A 15,600-nucleotide genomic window follows, 5' to 3' on the forward strand; every position below is an offset into this window, starting at 1 on the left:
AATAATTATCAAATCAAGCTACATAACTTTTCCATCTTCTAAATACTTTCTCACACTCTCAACTTATTTAAACCATTTGAAACTAGTATTCCTTTGGGACATGAGAGGCTTAGCAAACTCCAATTTGTCCCCAAACTTTCTTATCTGCCTTTTGTATTTCCAATCAAACCTTTCCAAATCTTTCAACCCCATTATTCAGCCTTCATTTCAGCCATAAGACAAAACAACTCATAAGTTAGTACTTTCATTGTCATAACTGTGTGTACTGGAATCCCATTCCAGTTTGCTTAAACAAACAAAGACACAAAAAAAATTGTTTTTCGTGATAACTCATTCTAAAAGAAGGAACACTTATTAGAGAGATCTGCCATCTCATCTCCCCCTGAGGATGGGTTCTTTTCCATCAGAAGGCAAGCTTCACTAATAAGAACTGTATCCTTAAGACCCACATCCTCCTCGAAACCCAATCTTATCCTAAAAACACATCACTTTTGCTGAGTTTAAAAGCCAAGTTTTTTTTTAGGCTTCTGACCCCTACTATTCTTTCTTTCAGTAAAAACTCAAATCCCAGTAATTGTTGCCCTTCCCCCTTCCTTCTTAAAGCAAAATAACCTTTAAACATTGGGATTCATTCATATTCCCAAAGTGCCATCACCAATTAGTCCATAAACCTCCAGATTAACATATATAAATATATATTTTTAAAATGATAGACATCTTCTTTTTCCTTAAAGCAAATTAACCCTTAAATGCTGGAATTCATTAACTAAGTTGGTGCCAAATGTCCTCATTCTCAAATATTGCACAGAATTCCTGGATATTATAAAGTTCCTTAGTCAAAAAGTTTTGTAATGTGGACACTTAGTTTCTATAATTACATGCCCAATTAATTAGCCTTATCACAATAATAAGGTTTACCGGGACTTAAAAATGCTTTTTCCAGAGTAATTCCTCTACACAGAAAACCACACAAGATTGATAAGAATTCATGACTAGATGGTTTCAAAAGTTCTTGTTTCAGTTAATAACCTCAATTTCTTAATTAACTACAATTCTTAATCTAACAACATCCAGATTATAAGAGGAATTATTTTAATCACTAGTGGTAACATTTTAATTTGTAAGGCCCAATACTCTTAGCATTGTAAAAGATTACCACATTTTTCAATATTGCTGATACATCTGTTTGTCAAATTACACAATTTAGAAATGTAACAGTGCCCTAAACATAATTATGCATTTTAAAACTTGAAACAACCTATTTATCAGTTAGGTGAACATATTCCTAAATCTCCTTGCACAGAGAATCTTTCATCTCATCATTTGAAACTATAACTTTAAATCACCAGATATATTCTCATAATAGAAAACTTTTTCACACAGAAAGTCTGTTCTCATGGTTAAATATCAGTATTATTTCTTGTTATAACCACATATAACAGTTCCAAATTTTATCACATCCCTTTAAAAACCCAATTCACATATATCAAAATTAGATTAAAATTGCTATAATATCATTTCTTACCACACAATGGTCTTCTCAAATTTCACAATCTAAGAGAATTTTGGGAACATAATGCAAGTTTAGAAATACAGAAACAATAATTTTCAGATAACATCTATTGCATTTCCAGATTACCACATATAGAAATTATTCAGCTTATTACTTTTGGTATTTAAAAACCACTTCAAAAGTTAACAATTACATTAAATCAGAGAGATAATAATAATGTTGTATCTATCATATACCAGACTTTATGTTACGCATTTTACAATCATTATCATTTTGATCATGTAACAACCATCATTATTACTTTCCCTTTAAAACTCAGGAAACAGGTCAAACAGAGATTAAAATACAGTTTTGCAATTGGAACAAGAAGTGTAAAGTTACCTAGAGCAGAAGCTAGTATCCCAGTGGTGACAATTCTGGGAGTCAGAAAGTCCAAATCCATCTACCTCACGCTTCCCCCACAACTGCAGAAGTTACTGAGCCTAGGGCGGTTTGCAGCTGCTAGGGACAGTGGGCAGAATGCATAGGACCTGGGTGACATTTCCAAACTTTGCCAAAAAGGATGGGCTACAAAGGTACCCATGGGCACAGGACTGTCAGAATACTGTCAGTCTGTGAATTTCTGTCCTTCTCCTCCTTTTGCCAGGTAGGGAAGGGTGATTTAAGTTTTCCCTGCAGTTCTCCTGCATTATCTTCCCCTAATCTGATCTGGGAAGAGAGGAGTTTGTTTTAGCTGCTCTAACTTTTACTGCAGCTCTGGCTTGGTCAGAGACAAGACAATGGTGAAAGATCTCAATGATTGTAACTCAAGTAAACTTCACCTAAGTGATCAGCATTGGGAGGGCGTTTCAGTAAGAGTGAGAGATCCTGGAGTGATCTATAGTCTCAGGAGTTCTCTCTCCCAAAATTCCAACTAATCAGTTTTCAAACTTTTTAATGATTAAATCCCAGAAGCTGCTAAAATGTTTCAGCTCTGTTTTTTTTTTCTTCAAGTTCAGTTGGCCAGATCAAACATTGAAAAAGAAAAAAAGAGTCTCTGTTTCCCTAACTGCAGCCTTAGAATTTTCTGGCTACCTGCGTTTCAGATTTTACATGGTATAGACATTTCACAGCACACACTCTCACACAGACAGTTAACAGACAATTAACAAAACAAATACAGAACAAATACAGACTGAGCTAAGAGTTCAAACAACAGAGAATTAGAAGCTTTCATGAGTTAGCTATTAGCACCCGTATGGTCTTTGGGGAAGCCTTGGCGTTCCTGATTTTTCTGACTCTCCATATCCTATCCCTCAGGAAGGGGGAAACGGGAAATGGAGGAGGACTAGGACAGATAAAGGAAGGTGAGGAGTAAGGATAAAATGCATTTATCCTCCCCATAATCAGAGCCTTCAAGGGAAGGAAGCAGGAATAGGGCAGAAGGCAAAAACAGAGCCCTTAAGGGAAGGGGGAAAGGGGCGGGGAGGGAAGAGAGAGAGGAGGCAACGGTAGCAGAACAGAGTTACCTCCCTCCAGATCAGAGCCTTTCCTGGGAGGCAGAGGGGCAGGAAAAAAGCAAAGTGCAGTTTTTCTCCCCAGGACCAGAGCCTCCAAGGGAAGGAAGGAAGGGAGTGGAGGAATGGTTGGACTTCTAATTCTAGTTTTTGACTGATCCATAGTTAATTTTCTAGATCAATCAGTGTTTCCAGGGGATCTATGTGCGTTTGACTGCAGATCTGCGTTTTACCACAGATTTGATCCCTGTCCCCAGAGCTAGCTTAAAGGGAATTTTCATTCTTCAACCAATTTTGTGGGAGTTCTTTTTGGAAGCTGGGAAGAGAGACAACTTACCCCACCTTGTCAAGGCCAAAATTCCAGGAAAAATTAGTCCTATGGTGCCCAAAAGCGTTGGCAAGGTTGGGCTGCATTGTCCCGTTTCCATCATTTCCATCCGAGTCACGGCACCATAACTGTTAAACCTGAAAATTTGGTTGAAGGAAACAACAGAGCTAGGTGATAGAAAAATCCATGTTGTTTATTATTTTCCCTTAAAGCATAACGGAGCTAGCTTACTTGTACGTACAAGGAGTCAGAGTATAAACTCTGGCTGCCTGGACAAAACAATGAGAAAACTTATATACGTTATTTTAGCAGAGCTAGCAAGCCTGTATGACCTCATTTTTATGACCCCCATGTATGTTTAACCCTGATACAAGAAGAGGATTTTCCTTAATGGAATAGAGTTGTAAAGGATGTTGACAAAAGTCAGTCGAAACTACAGCCCAGCATCTCTGTGTCTCATTACATTCCATAACATGGTATATACCTGTAGAATATTAAGCAAGGTAATCTCTCTTGGGGTTAGGGTAATGTCCTTAATGATCTGGCCTTGTTGACAGAGGTAAGGGTATTGCCTGAGCAAACTTTTGGAGAGAACAAAGAAGCCCAGCTCCTGGATCTTCATCCAGTTACCTATTAATACAGGCTCTGGGTCTACTTGAAATTAAAAATGATATAAAATAGTATAATATTTTCCACAGGGGGGAGGGGCTGTATACACAATTCCCAAAGTAGTGTGGGACTCCATAACCAAACAATATCCCAAAGTCAGCCTGGCCAAAACACTCCTTTTCCCAGTAGGAGTCTTTTTCTTGGAGGGGAGAAGTACAGCAGGTAGAGGTATCCATTCTCATTTTGCACAAGTTCCATCTAGGATGGAGAGCATTTGAGCACCCACTTGGGGTTCAGGGGCTATAGGTCCCAGCAGCTTTCACTCTAGCAGCTTTGGCCTTGTTTTCCAAATTATCCAGGAATTGCTCCTGGGCCACTGAGTAGAATGTATACCCATAAATGGCCAAAACCAAGGCTCCAATGCTCAGGCTGGTCAGGATGTTCTGGCCACACTGCTGCGGAAGCATTTTCTGCCCCTGGGAGAGCCGAAGCTGCAGCATAAAGTGCTCAGTTTCTCTTGCGCCCCTAGATCAATGTGCTGCACTACCAGCCTTCCAGCATCAGATTCTGCTTCTCTGCTAGCACTAGCATCAGCCATCTCACTCCTCGACCTATTCAGAAGCTTTCCAGATTTTTCTGAAATCATTCTGCTTGTCATTCCTTATAGCACAATAATATTCCATTACAATCATATACCATGACTTGTTCAATCATTTCTCAGTTGATGAGCATCTCCTCAACTTCCAGTTCTTAGACATCACAAAAAGAGTTGGTGTAAATATTTTTGTACACATAGGTCCTTTTCTTCCCTCTCCCTTTTAAAAAATCTCTTTGGGATATAGACCTAGTAGTGGTATTGCTGGATCAAAGAGTATGCACACTTTTATAGCCCTTTGGGCATAGTTCCAAATTGCTCTTCAGAATGGTTGGATCAGTTGGATCATAAAGAGGCGGACTTAAACCCACGTGGTCTAAAAGCCTCTGCTGTCCCAGACATGTAAACTAGTCCCTCCCTAGAGTTAGCCCTACCTTGGGCCTCAAGGGCCCAGCACCTAGTAAGGCTTAATGAAATACATGGAGTAACTCAAAGAAAACAAAGGCCATTTTGCTCACAATGGGGAAGATATGGACTTCATAATAACCTGGAAAAACCTACATGATATAATGCTGAGTGAGTGGAGCAGAACCAGGAAAACATTATATACAACCACAGATGTATGGATTCTGTGATGACTAACCGTGATAGACTTGGCTATTCTCAGCAATACAAGGTTCAAAGACAACTCTAAAGGACTCATGATGGAGAGAGCTATCTACATCCAGAGAAAGAACTATGGAGTCTGAATGCAGATTGAGGCACACTGTATGCTCCCCTTTTTTTTCCCTTGGTTTTTTTTTTCTCTTCTGTTTTCGGTTTTTTCTTATCATTTTGTTTCTTCTTTCTCGTGATTCATTTCACTGATCATAATTCTTCATTACAACGTGACTATCGTGTAAATAAGTTCAATGTGAAGTTATATGTAGAAGATCTATCGGATTCCATGCTGTCTTGGGGAGGCCCGGAGGGAGGGAGTGGGAAGAAAATCTGGAACTCAAAATTATGTGGAACTGAGTGTTGTAAACTACAAATAAAAAAATCTTAATTATTAAAAAAAAAGACAAAAAAATGAGCCCACATTCTATTTTAGATTAGGACAAATGTGATAGTCAAACTGACTGCATTTTGTGTACAGTCTTGCGGAAAATATTATACCATTTTATATCATTTTTGTAATTTCAATAAGACTCAGGGCCTGAACTACTTAACCAGAAGAAAAGCCTGATCCTGACAGTCTCTTTGTTCTCTGAGTAAGCTCAGAGGTATCTCTTATCTTATGTCAACAAATCCAGATAGAGCATTCCTTGCTCTGTCCATGGCCATTGAGGGTGAAAACCTTGACCCCAGACACTATCTTGAATTATGTGACTTTTCCTTATCTTAATATTTTATGGGCATATACTATGTTGTGGAATGTTAATGGCAAATTAAACACAGAGATCCTGGGTTGTAATTCCAATTGACACTTTGTCAACTATCTAACTTGTTGTATTTACAATCTATTCCATTAAGGAAAATCCTCTTGTTGTATCATGGTTAAACATACATGGGGGTCATAAAAATGAGGTCATACAGGCTTGCTAGCTCTGCTAAAATAACGTATATAAGTTTTCTCATTGCTTTGTTCAGGCAGCCAGAGTTTATACTCTGACTCCTTGTACATACAAGTAAGCTAGCTCCGCTATGCTTTAAGGGAAAAATAATAAACAACATGGATTTTTCTATCACCTAGCTCTGTTGTTTCCTTCAACCAAATTTTCAGGTTTAACAGTCTCTATTTTAAAACTAAATTCCATTTTGATATAAATCACTTGATTTCCTGGAAATTGCAAAGTTGTCTCTTCTTTGCTCTCCCCTAGCTAATTCTGAAGTCCCCATGGAGGAGGAGGAACTGTCAGAGCTGCCCAGACTGGTGGGTTGTGGCCCAGGTGGAATAAGGGCCCTGGGGTGGAGTTTGGAGTCCTGGGTGGGGTCTAGGGCAGGAGAGAGCTCCTCCCAGTGACCAAGGCATTCCATGTGAGGGAGGGCAGGAGTTGGGGATGTATGGGGTCTCATGATAGTGCAGGCCCCTCAGGATTAAGTTTGAATTTTGTTAAATGTTGTGTGGGATGAAAGACCCTGAATGATAAATCATTATAGAAGATCTTCCATATTATAGTGTAAGCCTGGATTTTCTTCCTTCCCACCTTGCCCCCTCCCTGCAAGACTTTCTGGTTTGGAATATCAGACATTCCTTTTCCCCTTTCTTTCTTGCAAAGACCTTTGGATTTTCTGGCTTGGAATGGGGAATCAGACATTAACCTCTCAGACATCTGCCCTCTGACTGATGGGCCCAGACAATGGAATCCACTAGGAGATAGGCCTCAGCAAGGAACAGGTAACTCTTAAGACAAAGGACAGGAAATTCCAAAGCCCCTTCTGGAGGACCTAGCCAGTTCTCAAAAACAAAATGATTGACAAGATCTTCCCCTCCAGAGGGGAGTAGCTACCCCTTCTGGAGGGGAACATCCAGGACAGTTAGCAGTAGGCCCTCCTTGTTGAGGAAGCTATAAAAGTCCCCACGTGGAACAAGCTAGGGGGGATCTCACTATGGAGAGGAAGCATCCTGGGATCAGTTTCCCTGTTGGGCCTTGATCGAGCTGGGCTGTGTAAACCGGGATCCCCCCCTCAGCTTTGAGAGCATCAAGTGCTGGAGTTCCCCTGAGAGATGATGAATCTATATTGTTTGTGTCTTTGTCTTTGTTGTGTTAGAGTACCTCCCCTGTCTTTCAATAAAAACCATGTTCTCCCAGGAGTGTGCTTTATTGCCAGTGTGAATCCGAATCCGAACCTAACTTAGCTTAACTGAACAGAAATGGCTTCACGAACAGGATCGGGTTTTTTGCTCTGCAGTAATGCCATTCCAAAGAACAGGTGAAGCCGCCCCCAAAGTGGGCGAGTTGGGCATGCCTGGGTGGAAGGAGCTCCCTTGCTGCTCTGTGGCCAGGGAGTGCACGGACCTGACCAGTCCATGGGAACACTGGGGTGGCCGGCTTGAAGCAGCTGAACCCTTACATGTGCAGAGTAAAGGCTGGGTGTTGCTATGTGCGGCCTATGGCAGGATGCATAGCCAGAGGGAAGAAGTAGGAGTAAACAAAAATTTAGCTTTGCCAGGGAGGAGGGCTTTGGTGCGGGTCCAGCAGAGAGAAAATGAAAAGAGTTTGGGCATGTAAGAAAGAGAAGGCATGTGTGAGAAGTTTAAGGAATTGTTACTTTTTGGAAGTTGTGAAAAAAGAAAGCCGGAAGCTTTTCCCATCAGGCTTAAGTGAAATGTACTGCTCATAATTTGAAAACAAAGTTTTTAGGGGTACCGCTTACCTTAGGAGAAGCACAGCCTACCTTGTGGAACTTGGGTGACCACTGTGAATTAGAATGGAATTTTGGTGAAACTAAAAGATGGAAAATTGTGTAAAACTAGGGATGCTATTTTATAATACATGAGTCCAAACTGTAAAACTTCCTTAAGAATAATGTGATTGGAACTTAGAAATGTATATCTAAAAAAAAAAAGTGGAAAGGGGGGTGCATATTGTTATTTGGCATTGACAAATTTATTAACTATATAGCCCCAAGAAATCCTATGTACTTTATTGTTCAGTAAGGGGATGGTGGTGGAATTCATTCCCAGGGATATTATGGGAGTCACATGATTGTGAAAATACTTGGTACAATGCTTGGCATAAAATAAATGCTATTTGAATGTAAACTGTTTTAAGTTAAATATAATTGCTTCATATTTATTAACTTTATGTGAATTTTCTTCAATATAAGATTTATGTCAATGGGGATGAGATGAATAATTCTCAGTGAAAGGCAATCTGCGAACACATCTGACTGAGGTAAAGCCAGCGGAATGATAATTAATTTATTTTGATGCTGAAGTTTAAATAGATCATAATTGTGTATGGTTTTGCTGTATTTTTAAAATTCAACTATGTGGAAGAGGTTTTTTGTGATCACGTTTAGGAATAGTTAAATAATATCAGGATAAATTGTAAGCTGTTTCTGAGAAAGGGAAATATATTTTATGAAGAAATGTTTTGTAAAATCCTTTATGTGATTTTTACAAGGTCTACTAAAGTTCTATCTGTAAGCTAATCTGTTGCACTAATTTGATATTGATGACAATTATGTCCAAACCTACTGTAGATTTTTAAATTTCATTTAAGTCTTGTTCCTAGGCTTGTTGTGACTTTGAATTGACTTTGAATGAGTGTGCTCAGAGAAACAGCAAGGGATAGCAAACAGGCCCAAGGTTTTTCTGGGATCCTTGCAAACTCTCCTTATTTTGCAAATTGCCAAAGCCCTGGAAACTGTCTGTGTGGGCTAGGCCATTTCTTTGGCTTCAGTAAAGGAATTCGTTTGGTTTATGTAGGCAGGCCCTAAATGAACTTAGCTTGCTGAGAAGTATAGAAAGGATTCTAATGATTGCCTTTTACACCAGGACAAGTCCAAATTTGAGAAGGAAAAGATGTCTAATGAAATCCCTTATTATGAGAGTCCTAGTAAATTTTAATGCTTATTGAAAAGCAACTGTGTCTGGCTTGATTAGCAAAACTTGCTGTTTAAGGTGAAATGCACTTGGGGCCATAACTAATTCAGTTTTGAGTTTAAATTTGGGTATAGTTGTCTGCATTAAATCTGTAAGAAATGCCACAAGCTACTCAGAGGGAGGTCTGCATTTGGGAAAAAGCTGAGGGCAATCTAGGATGGGATCCTGTTTGGCTCAGTTTCCCTTTTGTGTTCTTTTGAAAAGAAGTGCCTCCTGCCTGATTATTCCTGAATTTAGCTATGAGGTGGAAACACACTGCATAATTGAATAATTATAATTATATCCAAATTTAAACAAAGCCAAGGATGTTTTATCCTGTCATATTTGGTATGTCACATGTCCCTGCTTCCTTTCCTTCTATAGCAAATTTCTGTGATCAGAGCAAGTAAAAGATGAACTCTTTTGTGTTGTCTTACTGGGCAACCTAATATTATTTTTTTTCTCTAACTAGAGCATGTGCAGAAATTTATGCAAATTGATTAAAACTGACCTTAAGATGTTCCCTTTGTTTAAATGAATTCTATAAGCAGCAGTATTTTTTCTTGTGATCAGTGTCTTACTGTTACCAATGGGAGATTTCATTACAACACCTTTTTGACTAAGCAACTTAGTGATATCTAGGAATTCTGTAATAACTAGGAATTTTGTTTGCTATAATACTTTGCGAATTTATGTTACTTAAGGATATTTTATGATGAATCTCAGAAAAGTTTAATGATTATTTCTTAACATCAAGATAAATTTTAAAACTGTTTTAAAAGGGGAAACACTTTTAGAAGATATGTTTAAAAAAGTCTTTTTTGTGATTTTTCTAAATTAATGTAATGAGTTTCTATATTTTGCTGTTTTGATCTGAAATCAGTCATTTCATAGCCTAAGCAAGAGTTGAAATTGGTGTTTGAGTTTATAAGATTTAATTCCTGAAGTGTCCCTTTCCTCCAGAATGAGCATAATTGGGGAAGAGTAAGCAAAATTGTGGACAAGAACGCAAATCCATCAACCTGTGAGGTTGGTCATTAACTGCTCTGCTTCGTTTAAGCTGAAATGGGATTCCAGTACAGGCAGTTATGTCAGTAAAAGGTACTAACTTATGAGCTATTTTGTCTTATGGTTGAAATGTAAAGAAAAGCTGAATAATAGGTTCGAGAGATTTGGAAAGATAACTAAAGGTTTGATTAGAGATATGAAAGGCAGATAAGAAGGTTTAGGGACAAATGGAAATTAGCCCCTCTTGTCCCTAGAAAGTTGTTCTGGATTTGCTTGCAGAGAATTTAAGTATTTTTGAGAGAGTATGGAGAAGTATTTTAGATTTGAAAATGGATAGTTCAACCAACCTTCTACTAGTCTGTTTAATCTCCTTGTCAGATTTGTTTCTTCTAGGCTCAGTGTACTCCACTTGCAAATGGCAGCTCAAGCTGGATGCCAACCTCTGTCCAAGGCCATGACCCATCACCCCCTGGACCTGGTGCCAACCAAGTTCCACACACTGGCTACAGACCCAACTCCTTAAAGGAGGGACCCTGGGAAGCAGGGACAGCTCTACGTCCTCTCTCAGCTTGAAGTAGTTCCAGAAACTGAGACCTTCGTCCCCTACCCCAAATAATTTTGGGTCCCATCTAGTTAAGGGGGAATAATGGGGTGTGGGGTGCTTGTGCTTGGACCCTAATTCTAACACTTCCCCTTAGCCTCTGATTGAGTGCCTGTGCCTGGACCTCAGTTCTAAAATCACATCTACATACTTGGGGATCCTGGTAGTTTGCCCTTATAAACAATTCATATCATATCCCTTATTATCCACAAGCAGCAGGTCTGATAGAAAGAATGAATGGGCTCTTAAAAGGAAAATTGAAAAAGATGAGAAATAATAGCTAACCTTTAGGTAAAAAGTAAGCCTGCAGATAGGCCAAGGGCCACTAAAATTATTGCTAAAAAGGAAAATAATACTGTACTAGTTTGCTATCCTGGCACATTATTGTGTTTTAGCACCACTGGTATTATTAATCATGTCTGGAGGGCAGATTATCTCTGTTCTATGACATCTGCCCGACCACTAAGACATCCCTCGTCAATAGTCAGAGTCCCTAATAGCTGTGTTAATGTAACCCAGAGTATGCAAAAGCTAATGCTACATTATAATATTGTTTTTGCTCTATTTAAACCATGCCCTTGATGCAAAAGAGCTTGATATGACACTTTGCTTGGTGGAGCAGCAACGGGTTTGGGCATGGTAGATTTTATAGATCTTGTGACCCTTTCCAGCAGACTGCACAGTGCTGGACAGGATATGTCCCAAGCTTTAATTGTTAATGCTCATTGGCTGCCCACAACGATCCTACCCCACTAACCTACTCCAAATTATCAGAAACAATTTTTGACTGTTTTTTTAATGTTTCCTTGCCAGTTAATTAGACCCAATATTCTATGGAAAATATGTATATGTTGTTACAAAAAGAAAATGCCCAGAGTGTTACAGGTAGGAGACTCCCAACTCTGGAACATTGTATTCAAAGACTATGTACCCCTAGATCATTGTGTTGTACCAGAAGCGAGTGAGACACACCACAGAGTATAAGTTTTAAATGGAGAATTTATTAGCCGGCGGCCATCGGGGTACTGCAACCCAAATTAATGGCAATGTGTTGGGGTGACGGCTTGACTTATATAGGACATGTGGGGGTATAGTGATTAATTATCTCCTGGAACCTACAGGCCAGGTCACAGGGTGGGGGGAACAGGAACAAAGGTCCTGGCTGATCAAAAGATTCAGTCAGGTTATCGTAAAGTGGGATAATCTCATTGACATTCCTTGGTGGAGTCACGGAGCCCCAGGGATATCTGCTAGACAGAAAGGGTCTGCCAGGTTATCCTTCAGTGGGATGGTCCTATCTATTGACATTCCTTGGAGGAGTTGCAGGGCCCCAGGGATATCTGCTAAATGCTGAAGAGATCTGAGTCCATTCTTTCTGGGGGTGCTTGTCAGTAGCTAGGGGTATCTCAAGGGTTCCTAGTTTTTCCAGTATTACAATTGGACATCAAATACTGTAATACACTCTAAATGTTACTAGCAATTTGTTAATTGACACTATTATGCACTTCAAGGTGTGCTCTGTTGTTATGGTGTGTGACTTCCATGTTGTCCCTTTTGTACTACATAATTACTTTGCTTTCTAAGTGTCTGCACTAGTTGTGATCATGGATTTGTATGTGGAATGGCCTCTTGATGGAAGGCACCCTGTCTGCTAAACCATTCCTCTAATCTATGAGACCTTCTATGTTCAGTGTGTCTGTATTGTCTCTAAATGTTTAACTGTATGTAACTCTTTCTTGGGTACCCTAACCTTCGTCTTTACCTTCTACCTATTCCCTCTTTGGAGCTTAAGCAACTATTGAGAAATAATCAAAGAGCACTCAATGAACATCAGATACCAACTCCCACGGTTGCCGGCAAATTACTGGAGGCCTCACATTTAGTCAAGTCTTTGTTGTAGTACTTATAATTTTGTGTCTATGTAATTGTTCCATGTTACAAATGCACACCAAAATGATCCCTAAAGTTTTCACAGCCTACACTTAAATATGTCAGATCTCAGGGCCGAATGAATGATAAATCATTATAGAAGATCTTCCATATTATACTGTAAGCCTGGCTTTTCTTCCTTCCCCCGTCCCAGCTTCTGCAAGATCTTTAGACTTTCCGGCTTGGAATAAAGAATCACACATTAACCTCTCAGACACTCCACTCTTTAATTGGCCCAAAACAAAAGAATGGAATCCACTAGGAGATAGGCCTCAGCAAGGAACAGGTAACTCTTAAGACAAAGGACAGGAAATTCTGAAACTGCTTCTTGAGGACCTAGCCAGTTCTCAGAAACAAAATGATTGACAAGATCTTCCCCTCCAGAGGGGAGTAGCTACCCCTTCTGGAGGGGAACATCCAGGACAGTTAGCAGTAGGCCCTCCTGACTATGGAGAGGAAGCTTCCTGGGATCAGTTTCCCTGTTGGGCCTTGATCGAGCTGGGCTGTGTAAACCGGGATCCCCCCTCAGCCTTGACAGCATCACGTGCTGGAGTTCCCCCAGAGGTGACAAATCTATGTTGTTTGTGTCTTTGTCTGTTGTGTTAACTGTGTTTGTTAGAGTATCTCCCCTGTCTTTCAATAAAAACCATGTTCTCTCAGGAGTGTGCTTTATTGCCAGTGTGAATCCGAATCCGAACCTAACTTACCTTAACCGAATACACCCTCACCAATTAAAAAAATTAATGTTTAATCAGGAGCCATCTCAGGGTAGGAACAGAAATAAAATTTTATTCAAGTCTCGAGAGAATAAGGCATCCTCTGCCAGAACGGATCTACCAAGGGAGGCAAAGAGACAAGGAACAAAGCACCAAGAGAATTCCCGCCTACCTCTGACCCTTCTCACCATTGGCTGGGAGGCGGGCTTACAAGCTGAGCACGAAAAACTACACAAAGAACCGGGAAATTCCAATTCCCATTCCCTTAGTTAATGATTACAACTCAGGTGACATCTACAAATCTAAAGGAGAATAAGCTAAGGGGAGGGGGAGACCCTCTTCATTCTTTTACAGTAAAGGAAAGCAGGTCACAGCGACCCTATTCTTACTTAATAAATCTTTGAACCAGAACTAGAAGAGAGAACAAAAAGTTTCAGGAAAAAGAAGAAGTTTTGCCCGAGGCTGAGTAATCACTCCCAGAGCCTCAGCATTTTTCCACTTCCCTATTTCTTGATTTTTAAACATTTCTAAGTATAGATGTGAGTATGAATAGGTATCGATACCTACTTATACAGATATATTCCCTGCAGAGTCTTCACATTTTATTTTCTCACTACCTCACACAATGTCTTCAGGGGAATGTTGACTTGATGAAACCTCAAATTGTAACTGACAAAGTCACACGTCTTAGGCACATCCTGCTTCGCTTGAAAGGCACGTATGCCTTCCTGGAACTAGCCCCCATCAAAGCAGATTGCTCAAAATGATAAGATGGGAAGCCCTGTGCTCGGGGATGGGTGGGGTTTGCGAAATTGTGGGGTTTTGCTTTAAGAATTGTATGAGGGGACAAAGCCAATGCTCTCCCGCTTTGCTTGCTTGCCTTCCCGCATCGAGGGACAGCCCTTCCTCGAGGAAGCTAATAAATCATCTCCTTACTGGACTAGTAGTCTCTGAGAAACCTTTATTTTGAGTAGGGGGCGAGCCACGCAGGGAGGGAGGCAGGGACGGTCCTGAGCTCCTGGCCTGCTGTGCCTGTGATTGGAGGAAAGGGCCCCTCCTGGGGCCCCAGAGGCTGGGCAGAGGTGCGAAGGCCCTCCCTGAGTGGGCTGGCTGAAAAGAGAAACTGAGACAGAGATTTCTCCACCTTCTTTTCTTTCCCTGGTGCTGAGATCTTTTCCCCTTCTGGACGCCAGCTCTGGGTGCAGGTCCCAGGTAGGTCTGAGCCAGCCCCACTCCCACCCCCCACCTCTTAGCTTCTGTTGGTTCCTCTCACCATTGGGAATCAGGCTCCTCATCTGCCCTTATGGTCAGTGTTTTACAGTTCCACCAGAATGCCTCCCTCCCAGGGCTGGCTATTGAGTGAACTCCTTAGACTCGCTGTCCTCCTGGAGCTCTTCTGTGTTTTCAATGTCCCTGACCTCCCTGCCGTGAGCTGGGTTACCATGTCTGCCTCCTACAGCCTACCTGGGTTCCCCTTCCCCAGGCCTCCTGCTTCCCTGCCCCTCTTCTTTCAGAGCCCTCAGGCCCTTGCCAGCAGGCTGCATCCAGACTGCATTCTGTCTCCCAGCCTCAGACTTCCCCTGGCTACATCCTGGTGGCTCCATCTCAGAACCGTCCCCCATCCTAACCTTCCTAAGCTTGCCTCTGTTACAAAGAAGACCCCAGACTCAATTCTGCTGTTGGAGTCTCTAGCATTTTATTCAACAGGCTGAGGGGTTTCTTTCCCCTTTCGAGTCTCGAGAAGCGGGCACAGGTCCTCAGAAAGCAGAGTGGCTGAGTACTGAGGAAGTACAGAGTCCCAGGCGAGAGCAAGGTTAGTAACTGCAACTCCCCCTCTCCCAGCTTCTGGATCAGGATCGTCTGGATACTTCCAGGTTACATTTCCTATATGCCCATTTAACTTACCCAGCAGCTGCTACGTTGTTCCTGACTGGGAATTAACTCTGGCTAGTCTGAGCCCGTTTGCCTGGGACCCTAAGTTTGTGGTTTTGAGCTCTCTCTCTCTCTCTCTCTCTCTCTCTCTCTCTCTCTCCCTCTCTCTCTCTCCCTCTCTCTCTCTCTCTGTCTTCCCCTCCCTCTCTCCCTCTCTCTGCCCCGCTCTCTCTCCCTCTATTCCTCTCTCTCTCTCTCCCTCTCCCCCCCCCTCTTTCTCTCTCCCTCCACCGCCCTTTCTCTCTGCTCTCTCTCTCTCTCTCTCTTTATATATATATATATATATATATATATATATAT

The 15,600-nt window shown here is 41.1% G+C and overlaps 1 pseudogene; it reads right to left on the minus strand.

The window, feature by feature from the left end:
- Positions 1–4,239: 4,239 nt before the first annotated feature.
- LOC118838485 lies at positions 4,240–4,544 on the minus strand (annotated as a pseudogene).
- Positions 4,545–15,600: the final 11,056 nt, after the last annotated feature.

This window comes from Trichosurus vulpecula, chromosome 2, assembly GCF_011100635.1.
Source record: "Trichosurus vulpecula isolate mTriVul1 chromosome 2, mTriVul1.pri, whole genome shotgun sequence".
In the NCBI taxonomy this organism is placed as follows: domain Eukaryota; kingdom Metazoa; phylum Chordata; class Mammalia; order Diprotodontia; family Phalangeridae; genus Trichosurus; species Trichosurus vulpecula.